The sequence below is a fragment of the Pogona vitticeps genome, chromosome 2 (assembly GCF_051106095.1).
Source record: "Pogona vitticeps strain Pit_001003342236 chromosome 2, PviZW2.1, whole genome shotgun sequence".
Classification (NCBI taxonomy): Eukaryota; Metazoa; Chordata; class Lepidosauria; order Squamata; family Agamidae; genus Pogona; species Pogona vitticeps.
Window position 1 is genome coordinate 165,138,265 of NC_135784.1, and position 12,867 is coordinate 165,151,131.

Sequence of the window (12,867 nt, forward strand, 5' to 3'; positions counted from 1 at the left end):
CCCATCAAGTTCAGAACTCAGGATACAGTTTAGAAGTTCCACTTTGGCTGGATTAGGCTTTCTAGGGTTAATTTATATGTAGTTCAGTTCCATCCTCAAAAAGAAAGGGAATTCCAAAACAGCCATAAAGTGTTCACAGTCATTGATTCTAGGCTTTCTGCCAACACCTTAGATAGCTGTTACAAGTAGCATGAACAAGATTAGTTTACCCAAAGTTGTTGCCAATAATGTTTTCAGGAGAAAGATTCTTAAGTTTATAACGACAAATACCAAAATTCCTTCCTTTAAGTAAAATTAAATGTCTAATTAATGCCCAATTTATTTTCATTGTGTCTCCCTGCGTCTGCTTAGCTCTCTCCAGATTCACTGCTGCTCAATCAGTGGTGAAGGGATAGAAGACACTATTTCTGCCGTAGGAATTTGTCTCATCCAGCAAATCATTATAGTTACAGTTAAAAAAATATTTCTCATCCAGTGGTAGCACAATGTTAATTAGGCTGATTTATCACTTCTCCATTCCCAGCTGCCGACGACTTGCAAGCAAGCTAGTTCAGCTGCTTGTTTCCACCCACTGGTTGATCGGGAAGTTTCCTGGATCAAATGTGGGTAACCGCCGTTCCCCCATGATCAACAAGCTTCTCCACCATTTCACCACCTCTTTGGGGTGGTTTTGGGACCCTGGGGGTCCCAAACAGGTCAGAATACAGCCCAGGGGATGGAGCTCCATCCTCCTCCTGCTGTCTCATAGCAGCATCAAGCCAGAAGGCCTTTTCCGTCATTTAAATAATGGTATTTAATCCATGATGCATACTGCCATCTTAATTGTCTTTTACATTCATAGGATCCTTCCGAGGTGGGTCAGCATTATGGAGCCGGTCATGGTGATGGTGGTGGAAAAGGGAGAAGAGAAGGGAGGAGTTGCAGCATTCAATCATAGCAGTCCACCATGCAGATCTATAATTTAGCAGCTAAACAATGTTTAGATAATTGGCTGGATAGCCGAAGCACCAGAGTTTAATTCCCAAGTGTGTCTCCTGGAAGAAAAGCCAACCTCAGTGGCCTTGGGCAAGCTACACAGTGCCAGAGCATCCGCAGAAGAAGGGAATGAGAAGCCACTTGTGAGGACAGTTTAACTAGGAAGCCCTGAAAAAGGTCAACATAAATCAGAACCAACTTGATGACACACACTTAGTAACTAAGTGTTATTTAGAGCTAATGGCACTATATTTCTATTTATGTTTCTTAAAACACAGGTTGTATCAATCAGGCTTATGAATTAATTATTTCATGAAGAGATATGGCAGGAAGAAGAGCAGGAGATATGGCAGAGCCTTCTGCTCTTCTCCCACCTGGGGCTTGCTCCCTTTAGACTTTGCTCCTGCAGATGGATCTTTCTTGTCTGGGCTTCTTTCAGACCTTGCAGAGAAACAGCTAAAGCAAATGCACTGCAGTGGTGTGGTTTTTTTTCCCCTTTCTGGCCAATTATATAACATAATCCAATCTCTAATGTGTGCACTGCCATCTTTATTGTTTCACAAAGACTCTTCTAGAGCAGCCATTCTCAATGGGAGGGGGCATATGGCCACTTGGGGGGCACTGGCACACATTTCAAGGGGGACACAGACTCCCCCCAAAAAGGGAGATGTTTCTGAAAGTTATCTGCCCATGTTTGTTTGTTTGTTTGTTTGTTTGTTTGTTTGTTTGTTTGTTTGTTTATTTATTTATTTATTTATTTATTTATTTATACCCCGCCTATCTGGCCCACCGGTACCATGTTGTACCCTTCTTTGACAAGGGACCCTGGAACCTGAGAAGAGCTCCTAAAATGGCCATGGCCCAAAAAAAGAGGGGGGTTAGGAATGGCTGTCCACATTCAGCGTTCTCTCTTGCCCTACCATTTCTCCATAAGAGATTGCCAATACATTACTTCATCAAAACACTTAAAGGCGCAGTTAGGGCTGGGTCATGAGGGTCACATTCCATGGATCCACAGCCCAGGAAGACTCCCAAGGAACAGACAGCAGCATGTAATGGGGACAGTGGCAAACTGGCCTGGCCTCAAAAGATCTGGGTAGGCAAGGCTGATACTAAGTCACCACCACATCCTTTCTGTCTTCTTATTTTTTAAAAAATAAAGAGTCAAGAGGGCATATAAATGGTTAGATATTTTTTTATAAAATTATTTTAAAAATACTTTCTCATTTTCTGCAATATAATGTTGTTTATTCTCAAATCAATGTTTTAAAATCAGAAGGGCAGCAGCTAGTTTTATTCCTGCAGTCACAAGGGTAGTGCTTTGGCATTTGAAAACTGGCACTGATATTTCTGGTTTCCTCCTTCATATGGATGTTGGCTATCCCAACCATATAGCTCTTGCTCTAGATTTTAAAACAAGATTTCTGAAAATGTGCCATGCGCATGCTCAAAAGGCACTATCTCAGGGTTCCTCTGTTTCTCATCCTCTGGAATGATGAGATTGCTGGATGTCTTGTCCAGATGCTTAAAGTAACCAGCCCAGTTCCATCAATACTTGCTTCCATAGGTCCACTTTAATGAATTGATCATCTTTAGGGTTAAACTTGAATCCAGTCTCAGATGTAGAGAGTTTTCCCCATCTAAAGCCTCAAGGTCCCATCACGTTCAGAACTCAGGATACAGTTTAGAAGTTCCACTTTGGCTGGATTAGGCTTTCTAGGGTTAATTTATCTGTAGTTCAGTTCCCTCCTCAAAAAGAAAGGGAATTCCAAAACAGCCATAAAGTGTTCAAGGTCATTGATACTAGGCTTTCTGCCAACACCTTAGATAGCTGTTACAAGTAGCATGAACAAGATTAGTTTACCCAAAGTTGTTGCCAATAATGTTTTCAGGAGGAAGATTCTTAAGTTTATAACAACAAATACCAAAATTCCTTCAAGTAAAATTAAATGTCTAATTAATGCCCAATTTATTTTCATTGTGTCTCCCTGCGTCTCCTTAGCTCTCTCCAGATTCACTGCTGCTAAAGGCACTATCTCAGGGTTCCTGTGTTTCTCTTCCTCTGGAATAATGAGGTTGCTGGATGTCTTTTGTCTACCTAAGTAGACTAAGATCATGGCCACTGGTCCCATCACCTCCTGGGAAACAGAAGGGGAAGATATGGAGGCAGTGTCAAATTTTATCTTCCTGGGCTCCATGATCACTGCAGATGGAGACAGCAGCCCTGAAATTAAAAGGTGCCTTCTTCTTGGGAGGAAAGCGATGACAAATCTGGACAGCATCTTGAAAAGCAGAGACATCACCTTGCCAACAAAAGTCCGAATAGTCAAAGCTATGGTTTTTCCTGTCGTGATGTATGGAAGTGAGAGCTGGACCATAAAGAAAGCAGACCGCCGAAGAATTGATGCCTTTGAATTGTGGTGCTGGAGGAGGCTCTTGAGAATCCCCTGGACTGCAAGGAGAACAAACCTATCAGTTCTAAAGGAAATCAACCCTGAGTGCTCACTGGAAGGACAGATCCTGAAGCTGAGGCTCCAGTACTTTGGCCATCTAATGAGAAGAAAAGACTCCCTGGAAAAGACTTTGATGTTGGGAAAGTGTGAAGGCAAGAGGAGAAGGGGACGACCGAGGATGAGATGGCTGGACAGTGTCTGCGAAGCAACGAACATGAACCTGACACAACTCCGGGAGGCAGTAGAAGACAGGAGGGCCTGGCATGCTCTGGTCCATGGGGTCACGAAGAGTCGGACACGACTAAACGACTAAACACACACACAAGTAGACTGTTGAAAACCACTTGACTGTTATCCCACCCCCTCTTCTGTAGCTAGCAAATTTGTTCTGTGTTTGGTCATCAGGAAGAGGGGCCTTGTTTGCATTCTGATTGTTCACTCAGGAAGCTGGAAGTTTGGAAAAGATTGCTTGCTGAAACATTAAATCTAATGTGTAATGAAGAACTAACTATAGCATCTGTGCTGACCTTTCTTTCTTTCTTTCTCCTTATTGTTTTTGCTTCTGGTTTTGAAATGGACAGACAAGAGGAGATTCCAAATCAGTTTGATTTTTGACTTGAGCCAAATTCTCAACAGTTTTTTAAACTTTGCCACCAGGTGTCGCTATATCCATGAGCTGTGGTCGGGAATACTGTACAGTAATTCCTTGATATCAGAACATTTTTGTATGCCAGCGGTTCCCAACCTTGGGTAAACCAGATGTTCTTGGATAGCAATTCTCAGAAGCCTTCACCACCACCTGTGCTGGCCAGGTTTCTGGGAGTTGCAGTCCAAGAACACCTGGGTTACCCAAGGTTGGGAACCACTGGTGTAGAAGAAAGACAATATATCTTCTGTCCAGTTCACATTTTTGCAGTTCTTTTAATATGTGACCATTGAATGTTATTCACCTCTACCCCTCAAGATCTGCTAACAAAAAACACAGAACCCTTATAGATCATCTTTGTACAGACTCCAAGTTAACTTTTATTGATTTAAGGGTAAAAAAAATCTGCATCACAGACATAGTACACAACAGAAATGCATTTTTGGTGTGGAACCTATCTCTTTTTTTCCAGAATATGTTATGCTAGGCCTAGATGCCACCATTTGAACTGATGAAAAGTCATATTACATTTTCCTCTAATGCTGTTTCTGTTAGATCTGAAATAGTAAAATGTTTCTAATGGACTCATTTCCACCAGAAGCTTTGCACAGAAAATTAATTTTCAGATCCTTCTGCCTGTCTGTCTGTCTGCCTGCCTGCCTGCCTGCCTGGTCATAAATATGGGAGAAAATGTGTGGGCTTTTCAGATAACAGTTGGTCCCAGTGAGGAAAGGAAAGAAAAAGCTATACAAACAGATTGGAGCAGTGGAGCTGGATGGACTCTTGAAGGACTTCCCCAACCTCCTCACTGGCGGAGGTCTGCTGCCGGATCCAGTGGGGCAGGATGCTGCGAAGGGGGAGTTAGATCCGCTAGAATGGACAGTGATTGTCTACCCCCACAACCAGCATGGGGGACAGAGAGTGATCCGTCCCAGTCCCTGTTGTGGGACGATCTGTGCAGTTCGGACCACCCCTTTGAGGCTGATGACGGATCGCGAGCGGCTTGGGCCAGCCCCAATGTAAGGAGTGATTGGACTACACCTGAGTTAAGAGTTCGAAGTTACAAAACCATTCCTGAGTTGAGTTTAATAGATCCCTTCGATGCAGTTGAGCAAGAAGTGTTAAATAATAAAAAGGAACCTGTTGGAGTTTTAAGCCAGCCTCTGTCTCTAATTTCTGCACCTACTGGGGGGGCCACCCATGGTGGGAGAAGGACCCGTTCACACCTCTTTAGAACAAGCATTTTATGCTTGTGTTAAGTGTTGGCCAATGACCCTCGATGGCCATATCCTACTGCACATGCATACTGACACAACCCCTTCAGTGTAAATTTTGGTGAAGAATTGCTGCAAGTTAAAAAGTCAGTGTTGACACCTCCTGCCACACGGAGCTCACACAGTGATGGCAAATGTCTGTGCAAATTTCTTCACTTGAGGCAATTTCCCAGTGAAACGTATGCTAGGAGGATGTAGCCAATAGGGTTCTGGCCTGTAGTGATATTTGCCACCAAATTTTGACAGCACTGTTTTGTGAGGAGCCCAGGGAGAAGACAGGTGTCCTAAAACTGTGTGTTGCCCACCCCAGCCTTTCCGCAAACATTTCTGTAGCTTTTAATCCATCCGTGCCTCTCTTCCTTCCTTAAAGAAACCAATATATTTGTGTCAGAATAAAAGATACACAGATGTAGCTTGCTATCCCTTCGGGATGCTCAGGGCCACACATATCTTCTTGCTCTTTTATGGACCTCACAGGAAGTCTGTGAGGTAGTTTTGCCTGAGAGGTAGTTTGTTTCATGGCTGAAATAGGTGTTTAAACCTACATGCCCCAATATAGTAACTTGATGATATGAACAACAAAGGCAGATTCCAGTGCAGAACAACTGGATAAAACTTCATCAAGAGATTCTACTTTATTTCCTGTGGTCTAAAGAGAGATAAAGGTTTCCTATCACTTTATGAGTATTAATCAATGCATGGATATCTGTATCACCACTAACTCTGGTTTTTGTTAGCAGTCACTGTTACAGTAATTATCACAGTCTGTACTTTTTAGATTTCAGTTCCCTTATTACCATTTCTACGTTAATGAAATAGGGTTATATAAATCTGCCAATGGAGATAATATATGATGTGGTAGGAGAAGAGGATGTTTCCCACAAAAAAGTTTGTTTCTTTAAAAAAAAAAACTTTGATCTTGAAAATGCCACAACATCCTTCATTGTTTTTGCATGACACGTAATGTCCATACATTGTGCTGAACGATGATCTCCTATCTTACTATTCTGTTTGTAGTCCTTTCAGAAACAGTTGCCTGACAAACATTGTCGGGAGAGAATGCCGGATGAAATGGACTTGTATTCCAAACTGGCAGGATTCTCCTTATATCTTTGGACAATAAGCAACTGTGTTTGCCTTGATAAGAACACTCTTATTAATAAAGGCTTATCTATGACCACTGTTTTCACAGAATAGATCCAAGCCGTAATGTGATAGGTGTCGCTTTCTCACAAGAAACAATGCCATGCCATTGACTCACTCTTTTTCCACCTTAGTACTTGTTTGGCTCATGAACGTTATCAGTGTTCTAAAGGAGAGGAACAGAGCATTAATTCTTTTCCCACAAAGATGGTAGGATGAGACTGCCCTGCTAATTTTGGAGAGCAGTCACACTACCGCTAATATGTGTTCTGTCCACTTTGTAGGGGAGCCAGTGGTTTTGTCTGGAAGCCTGGCGTAGAATACTGTGCGTGCCAAATTAATTTTCAATACTATTTCCGGGAGATTTTTTATTCTGCTGACTTGACTGTAAACAGACAGCACTGCAGGAGGATCCAGCTGTGGCGCCATTGTGTTTGCCAAGGGAAGGCTGGGTCTCTGTTCCAGCATTGACATGTGAATGCAGCCATCGATCTGGCAGGGTTGCTTGCTTCAATCATCCCACTGCCAGTTAAGGAGGAGTAGCTGGGAACTCAAGCAGGCTGCTTTGGAAGCTTTCCTCTCAGCACCCTATATAGAGGATGGGGGTAGTTTTCCCCAAGATGAATCGGATAGATTTAGTGGCCACGGAAATATATCCACATAAACAATCTCTCCTTTAAGAAGAGTGGGAGGAAACTTTGCTCTTCGGTTTGAATGGGAAGTCTCTACATTTTAGCTGCGTCATAATAGACCAAAAAATCCCCGATCTGGCCATAGTTAAGCACTCTGAACTCCCAGATTTCAGTTGGAGACATTAGCTAGGTTTCTCCTCACCCCACTTTTTCCTGGTCTCAGAGCAGTGAGAAGTTTGGGGGGTTCAGAATCCTTGCCCAAACTGATGAGCATCTGGAAGGAGATCAATTGAGGCTTTTTGACATAATTGGGAGTTTTGTCTGCAAATATTTAGACTGATCACAGGCCAAGAATATTCAAACAAACCATTGAAGTCTACAGGAGACTTCTCAAATGGCTCCACCATGAACCCTCTGTCTATATCTGTGAAGTGTAGTGTAAGTCCTGCCATTTCCCAGAAGTGAATCTCTCGCAATTTCTCCCTGGCACCAGTACAGGAATCTGAGGGAGTTGTACTCTGTACCCTTCGCTACCAAGAACCCTGCCTCCCACTTCTTCTATAGAAGTAGTTTCAGTCACGTGTGAGCCTTTCCCAGACAGAAAGGGTCGGCCTCAACTCCTGACACAGGTTTGTTACCACCTTGCCTGCAGCTTGTGAGAAGTAAGCTTGGTTTAATGGATAGCTTTTGGAAGAGGTCTTTATTGGTGGGGGTGGGTGGGAGGAGTTCCTAGGATATGACTCGTAAACGGAGGGATAAAGAATGCAAAGTATTTTGTTTATTATTTAAGGTAAGCAATAGGTAGAGGTGAGTCTCCAATCTTCCTCTGCTGCCACTATGGTTTCTGCATTGTTTTCTTCCCTGTTACATTTCTCTACTTGGCCAGCTAAAGTGACAGGGAGGAAGACAATGGACGGGGTGGCGTTTAAGCATCCTATTTCTGGCTGCCTCCTGCTTTTTCCCAGGCAAATGATCCATCACTGCCACTTTATACCTGATGCCAGTGTGGGTAGTTCCACCCTTCAGACTTGACCCAGCAAGGACCTTAGGTGGCAGTTGCAACACTGTTTTCTGCAGTAAACAGGGGAAGTAGAAAAGAGATGTGCATGTTTCTCTGCATGCACTGGACGTGTACAGACAAGTCTCTGCAAAGTGGGCATCCTTCCCATATTTGTGTGTTTACTGTACAGAAGGACTGATGCAAACGGGGTGCTCTCACTTACAGCCTCTTATTTCAGTCCGTGCATCAAGTCTGAATACATCTCCCCAAGCAGTTTTTCACTTACACTGTCTCTGAAAAAAACACCACTACTGAGTTCTGTACTCACTGATTCCTAACAGAACGACCTGTCGAAAGTACATACATGCAGAAGTGTACCATCAGCCAGGCTTTAAATTTCATGACCAGCCTAGAAGCAATCTAGAAGCCCATTCCAGATGGGGATAGAGTGGCTGACCATGTTTCAGCTGCATGCTTGGAGTGAACATATTTTCAAGGGATGGATTATAATAGCTGAATGACCATGTTCTCCATATTAGGCTGCCCTGACTTTGACATCTGTGACAGATGCTCTTGTCTCAGATCTTGCCATCCTCAGAGTCACCTGTGCTATGAGGAGAGAGGGGTCTTTCTCAATGGCTGCTCCCCAGCTCTGGACCTCTTCCCCAAAGCAGGGTTGCCCTCTTTTGCTGGCTGAGGAAGGAGATTTGCCCTGAGTGGGGTCTTGCATCTTCCTTGTTTTCTCCACTGTTGTGTTTTAAACTGAGTTTTTAATTTGATTATGCTTTAAGCTTTGCATTCTACAGTGGACCCTCAACTTACAGAATTAATCTGTATTGGAATGGTGGCTGCAGGTCGAAAAGTCTGTAGGTCGAGGCGCCATTGACTTACAATGGATTGAAATCCGATTAATCCGTAACCAGCCGTTTTTGTTCCATTTTGGGTTTTTTTTTTCCTGGTCTGTAGGTCGATTCTCTGGCTGCAAATCGAATCTAAATTTTGCAGCCAGAGAAGTCTGTAACTCAAAAAATCTGTAAGTGGAGCCGTCTGTAAGTCGAGGGTCCACTGTAATTGTGTTTATTCATTTTCACTGTGAGCTACCCTGAGTTCCAGTTTAAGGAGAATGGGCAGAAATCCAGTAAATAAATTAGTAGGACCTGCAACAAAGTGTTAAAATAAGAGGAACTCCTCCAGTTCAGGGCTCCAGACAGGTAACCACGTCGCTCCTGCAGAATATAGTTCTATCCACTGCCCTAGTTTCTGCCTCCTTCCACCTTTAAGCCAGCTTTCTGTGAACACCAAGCATGTTCAGTTAGTGCTGGACTGTTCCCCCTTCTCTTGGAGTTTGCTCCCTGCATATTTTTAGATCTTCTGCAAACATTGAGGTTCCCCATTTCTCCCTGTGGCATTTGGATTGCGCCATTTTGGCTGCACAAGGATCCACGCCCCAGATAATGAGTGTGTGATTACAGTATAGAATTTCTTTGTTTGCGTTTACCTCCTGTAAACTGTCAGTGCAAAAGGGTGCTCAGGGCCCCACCACACATGAGAGAGAGAGCACAGAACTACTGTAAGGGAATTCATGAAGTGCTGTAAGCAGGGGTGATGGTTGCAGAAGGAACTTTTCATACCTCACATAGTCTGCAAGCTAGTTTGCTCTGTTTTGTGACTTGCCTTCTTGATGTACACAGAGGCTTCCTTGGGCAGCCTGGTTTCTAAAGGCAGAAACCAACCTTATTAGAACTGAAAGCATTCTGGGGATGGAAAGGCATGATTCAGGCAGACTTTTCTGTTTGAAAAACGAGAGGAATCCTACACTGAAGCCCTGAAGGCCACTATCAAAACTAAAGAAGCTGATTTGCATGCTCTGTATGGTAGGAAAAGATTCTGCTGTATACTTAAGACACTTTCAGCTGTTCAGGAATTCCCCTTTTTGAAGCTGGATTATTTTTAACACCTGTTTTGCTCCTCGGACTAAATTCAGTTACAATGATGTGTTATCCATAGCTTATAGTTTGGCCCTGAGAATGGGAATCATGCAGTCAATCAACAATAAGCACTAAAACGACAAAGGAGAGCCCCAACGAAGGGGAGCACATGAAACATAGATCAATGCTTTGAGAAGAACTGATAAATAATGTTATGCTAAAAGGTCAGAAAAGCTCAGGGCGGGGGGATTGAAAAGCTCTCTGGCATAGGCAGATGAACAGTGCAGGTGGCAGGCAAAGCCCCAAGGGGTACTTGCAAAATCAAAAGCTCTTCTCCTTACAGTAGTTATCATTCTCTGCAGCTCACAAGGTGGTAGTAACCCCTGAAAAATCCCAAATGAAAGGGCCAAATAGTAAGGTGGCCAGTTATATATCATCCAAAGATAGAACCAAATAGTGCACAAGTTCACCTGAAATTGTTGTTGTTTAGTCGTTAAGTCGTGTCCAACTCTTAGTGACCCCACGGACCAGAGCACGCCAGGCCCTCCTGTCTTCCACTGCCTCCCGGAGTTGGGTCAAATTTATGTTGGCAGCTTTGATGACATTGTCCATCCATCTCATCCTCTATCGTCCCCTTCTCCTCTTGCCTTCACACTGAAATGCACCAGGGCAAATCCATGTACCTACATGCACATTTAGAAACATAGGGTAATTTAAATAGGTGTCGATGTCAACCTCATTATGATGGAGAAGAGTGTGCCCAGGTGATCTAGGCTCCTACCTCCTCCACCTTGTGTTGAAATATCCCTTGTAGGGTAGACAGCTTCAAGGTTCCCCTTCCTTATTCTCCTTTCTTAGGCTTCCTTGTCTTCAACTCAAACTCATACTGGACCCCAACAGAGGACACTTCCTGACATACAACATCTTTGATTACAGGACTGTCTTCTGACTGTTCCCCCACCAACAACTGTGAGGGGTCTGTCTCAGTCATGCAGTGCTCACCCACTCTCTGCCCAGTAATATGTTCTTTGTGTCAAAAGCAAAATGTGGAAAGCAAAAGGTTTACACAAACTGAAGGGTGGAGTTATTCAAGGATAACCACATGTTAGCTAAAACCGTGATGTAGCACAGCCGAGGGCCAACCTAAACATGACTGGGACTGCCAGGTTTGTTGTTTACGGCCAGGTCTGAATTCCACAATCCAAGGTGCACGCAACTGACAACTCAACCCTCTCCCTCTCCACCATGCACAATCTCTTATATATTTCATAAACACATGTTCTGTTACCTTTGTCTTCTGTGGTATCTAGCCATTCCAAAAAAATTAAAATCTGTGCACTGATTTGTGCACCAACATACACATTCATGCATGTGCACATGCATTAATGCTGACCCACCTGCATCTGTGTCTATGGTGATCCACTTTTGCTCCTGTCTCTGCCCACCATTGGTTGCTGTGCCACCATGGGCACCAGGTGCCCCTGGCCAGCAATGCCTGTCCCACCCCACCACTGTTTTTTTAATGGCACCCCCAACCTTTTTTAAACTGAGCTTCACAAAGACACATGGGCTGTGTTGGTTTCCTTCCTATTAAATTGCCATCATTTTGCGGCTACACATGAATGTGAGACTGAACAGAGACACTCACAAGAGGGCAGCCTAAGAGGAGGAGAGAAGGGAGCAGACAAGACAGACAGTTTACAGCTCTGGCTGTGGATGAAAGAGAGAGACTCATTCTTTTCTCATGGACGTCAAGTCACTCCCTCTGCTGTCACTCCCACCTTGAGAGGCGGTTGTCATCACCATCATCACCTCTATTCTGAATCAGAAACGCTTGGGTGGCTCTGACTAACATTCAGTTTGGTGTGTGTGCGCCTTTCAGAGGAAAGAAGGGTGACATTTTTGGTGCAGCTCCCCAAATCCCCCTGCAGCCCTGTAAGCCCCCTCGCCCCAAGTCACTTTTTGCAAGCTCGGCAGTTTTTCTCAGGACAGAACCCAGGAGGCCACCTGGCCCAGTGGCTGCAAGGAGGAGGACTGTTTTGAAAGGGACGTGGGTCTGGAGGAGGGATGGGAGGGCATCCTTCCAAAGGATACCAGTTTTGTAGTCTGTGAGATGAAAGGGATTCTACTTGGAAGCCTTAACATGGAAATAAAAAGTTTTCATTACATGAAAAAGACCACTGCTCAAAGCACCAAGACCCTTTAAAAGATGTTTAACTCTTGTGAAATATGTTTTGAACATTTACATTGGAGTGATGCTGCACAGAGGACTTTGGAATATCTTTTAAAAGGTTTAGAGACTGTTTCCTAGCAGTTTTTTTAAAAAAATACTTAGAGGCACCGTGTTTTTGTCTGGATGAAAACCGGAGCCCCACTGAACTTTTGTGTGGGGGTCCCTTTTGTTTCTGAGGCACAGCTGCTCTTCTCTCCACCACAAACGTAACTGCCGCTCTATGTTCAGCTTCCATAACACTCTGAGAGACTAGAACCCCTATGGCAGGGGTGTCAAACTCAAATTCATCGGGGGCCGCATCAGCAGTTTCGTCCCCATCAAAGGGCCGGTTGTATCTGTAGGTCTTACCGACCTTCGCTTTGTGCCCTGACAATCAGCTGTTCCGCGGCTTCAAAATGGCCGCCGGAACAGCCGAAAGGGGCCGGGGCGCAGCGTTTTCGCGCCCTTGGTAAGCAAGGGGAGCGCGCGAAAATGCTGCGGAAGCCCCAAAATGGCTGCGCGCAACCATTTCGGGGCTTCCAACAGCGTTTTCGCGCGCTCCCCTTGCTTACCAAGGGCGCGAAAACGCTGTGCCCCGGCCCCT

General features: G+C 44.3%; 1 long non-coding RNA gene across 1 annotated transcript; it reads right to left on the reverse strand.

Moving 5' to 3' along the window:
* Positions 1-1,104: 1,104 nt before the first annotated feature.
* LOC144586422 (uncharacterized) lies at positions 1,105-12,393 on the reverse strand. Its single transcript, XR_013541243.1, has 2 exons — positions 10,833-12,393; positions 1,105-10,734 (listed from the first exon to the last, which is right to left on the reverse strand). It is a non-coding gene; the product is annotated as an uncharacterized LOC144586422 (long non-coding RNA).
* Between the last annotated feature and the right edge of the window lie 474 nt (positions 12,394-12,867).